At 28.5% G+C, this 3349-nt stretch overlaps 1 long non-coding RNA gene across 2 annotated transcripts; it reads left to right on the forward strand.

The window, feature by feature from the left end:
- Positions 1–1747: 1747 nt before the first annotated feature.
- Positions 1748–2741, forward strand: LOC107962220 (uncharacterized). 2 transcript variants are annotated; one of them, XR_001701542.2, is made up of 2 exons: positions 1748–2048; positions 2350–2741. It is a non-coding gene; the product is annotated as an uncharacterized lncRNA (long non-coding RNA). The 2 variants fall into 2 exon arrangements; XR_005904535.1 differs by having other exon boundaries at positions 2363–2741.
- The last annotated feature ends 608 nt before the right edge of the window (positions 2742–3349 follow it).

Below are 3349 nucleotides of genomic sequence, written 5' to 3' on the forward strand. Positions count from 1 at the left end.
TAATAGCGAATACGATATTTAAACAACATGTGTTATTTATTTAGGTTAAAATAAAGTGATTTATTGGATAAATGTATTGGGGTTTAATTTGAGGCAATGACATGGAATAAAGTATAGTGCGACATGGAACAATTATTCATGCATAAAATATTCCACAAGCGTATGGCAATAATATGAATACGAGTAAGCAAATTTACATGCATGCAATAGCAATAATTTCACAACATACATTATTTAACATTAAGCTTAATAAACATAGAAACGAAGTAATAGTATGAAACAACTTAAATCAAATAATAAGATAATCTTAAATATAAAATATATATGTAAAAGGTTTAAGATAAGTACTATAAAAGCAACTTAAAGTAAATGATAAAAAAATAATTTAAAACCATTAATGCAAAGTCTAAAATAAGTAATACGTAAAAAAAATTAAAAAAAAAATATACATGGTATATAAAAAAGACAACTTAACATAAATATATGTATATAAAGAATAAATAATGTATAAAGAGTTTAAGATAAAAACATAGGGAAATTCAAAAATAAGTGATCCATACAAAAAGAAGTTTAAGAACAAATATTCTATAAACTTAAAACAATAAGCTATTCAAAAATAATATATAAAAAGGTTTTAAAATAAATAAATAAAAAGAAAATGTAAAGTGATTAACATATATATAATAATTCAAAATGACTTATGTAAAAAAAGGTTTAAAATAAATGATATGTAAGGTAATTTAAGATAAATAATGAAAATAAGTTCAAAATGAATATTATGTAGTGAGAAATTTAAAATAAGTAACATACAAAACATTTTAAAAATAAATGGTATATAAAAAATAGATAATACATATAAAAATTTGAAATTGATAATATATATGGAAAAAAAATTAAAGTAAACAATAAAACAATTTAAAATGAATAATACATAAAACAAGTTTAAAATAAATAATGTATAAAGCATTTTAAAATTTATAATACACAAAGCAAATTAAAGAATGACATATATGAATAATTTTAAAATAAATAATATATAAATTAATTTAAAAATAATTAATAAGAAGTTTAAAATATATGATACGCAAAAGAATTAAAAATAGACAATATAATTATATTTTATAATAGTAACAGTTCAAGGGTAATATAAAGAGAGTCATTTGAAATATATCATATACAATAACTTAAAATATAAAATAATTTGAAATATATATATAACAAAACAATTTTTAAAGAATTATAAAGATATAAAAAGCTTGAAATAAACTATATGTATACATATATATAATGGGTAAGGAATAAAGAAATAAATAATACATATAAAATAGATTAAAGTGGCATATATACATAAAGTAAGTTAAAATAAATAATAAGAATTTGAATAAATAGTACATTAAAATAAGTTAGAATAGATATAAATAAACAACATATAAAATATTTGAAATAACATATAAATGAAACAAAAAAAAGAGTTAATAAATGAATTAAATAGATTTAGGACATGGCTAAAAACAAATTAAAATTCGGGTATAAAAGTATAAATATTGGATAGTTAATTAGGGATCAAAACGATAACCAAACAAGATCTGAGGGCCAAATTTAAAAAAAAAACAAAAGAAGATAGAAAATAGGGGTTAATTGAACGAGCTTGCGAGAGAGGAGGACTAAACGCACAAAATTTCCCTTTTAGGGAAAGTTCACAGACCCCACCCCCCCCAAACGACATCATGTCAAGGGTGAAATAAAACCCAAATTTCATTCACTCTTTTTGATCTGCCGTTCTCTTTTGTTTTCCAAGGAAAAAACAAAACACCCTCTCCCCCTTTTGTCTTTCCAACGATCGGGCTCCCTCACCGTCCACCGTACCACCACCGTTTTCGGTGGCCGGTGACGCGCAATAATAGGTATTTCAACCCCGTTTTTGGGACCCTTTGAAGGCCGAGTTTTCAGCCAAACAATGCGGAAATGAAAGGGTCTCTCCCTCTCTAAATGACGCGACCCTGACGACGGAGGAGGGATCTCCGGTGATGAAGCCCCGACCGATTCCGGTGAGGCCCTCTACTCCCTCCTTTTATTTATTTTCGTGCCCACTTTATTTAATAGATTTGCAAGTAAAGATAAAAAGAAACTAAAATAGATTAGCAATGAAATGAAAACAAAGAGAATAGATCGGAAATCACCCTTTTTTATCTGTTTTGCTCTTGATTTTTATTGCTAAATGTTCGTGTCCAAAAAAAACTACAAATGGATGTTTCGACTCTTATAACTGAATTACATAGATTCATTTTTTGTTTTTTTTCTTCTTGTCTACTATTTTTTCTTCTTCGTTTCTTGTGTTTCGCGTGCTAGTTTCGTCTTGCAGGTGTCAGACGTGTGGAAGGCCGATGGTTGGTGCCCCAAGCGGTGGTGGTGGCGCGCGTGATGGCCAAGGGCAGAGGGGGGAGTGGCGGCTGAACTTTGGTGGCTAGGGTTAGGGTGGCTGGTTTAAGATAGTGGGCTGACTTGGGCTTTAGGGTTTTAGGTTATTGGGTTTATTTTGGGCTAAAATCTGGGTATTGGGTTTTAATTAGGTTTTGTTTTAATTTTGAGCCATGTATTGGACTATTTTTTTGTTTATTTGGTTTGGGTTCTTTTAGGCCAAAATTGGCTATTACATCTAGCATTGGAGCTAAGCCAAATTTCTCCAATGTCTTAAGAACATTAAGTAGTAATCAAAAAAATAAGAACCTCGTGTTGAGATATTTATCAATATTTAAAGAGTAGTGCCGGCCAATTAACTTCTAAGTCATTAAAAAGAAACTTCAGTCCTCCAATCACAATTAAACACTTCTCTACATTTTCATCCATATCAGTGAGGGGCTCTGCATTGATAATGGTAAAATTTATTTTGGCACTCTTAAAAATAATAAAAATTTAATTTAATCCTTTAAAAATTATAAAGATATAGGCTATTAAAAAAGTGAATTGTATTTTTAATATCGTAAAAACATATAATTTAATTCCGGCCTCCCAAATAGAAATTCTGACTCCGTCCCCCTGATACATATGATTTATAAAAATAAAATAAGACAGGAATTTCTTGCTTTTACTTAACTATTTTATTAAAAAAAGAAGAAGCTAGTTTTAAAATTCAGCACAATTCTATCTAAAGCCCTACGATGTGCAACAAGAAGCACAAAACCAACTGTTATTCCTTTATTTTGAAGTGTCAAAACCCAATATTATAGATGGAAAAACAGATGGTATTTACATGGGCAATGATATTTTGCCTGGCCATAGCACCAGTCTATGGCCAATACTACTCCAAAACTATTAATCTAGGTGGTCGGGTGGAAAAGAAGACGCGACT

This window comes from Gossypium hirsutum, chromosome A11 (genome assembly GCF_007990345.1).
Source record: "Gossypium hirsutum isolate 1008001.06 chromosome A11, Gossypium_hirsutum_v2.1, whole genome shotgun sequence".
NCBI lineage: Eukaryota > Viridiplantae > Streptophyta > Magnoliopsida > Malvales > Malvaceae > Gossypium > Gossypium hirsutum.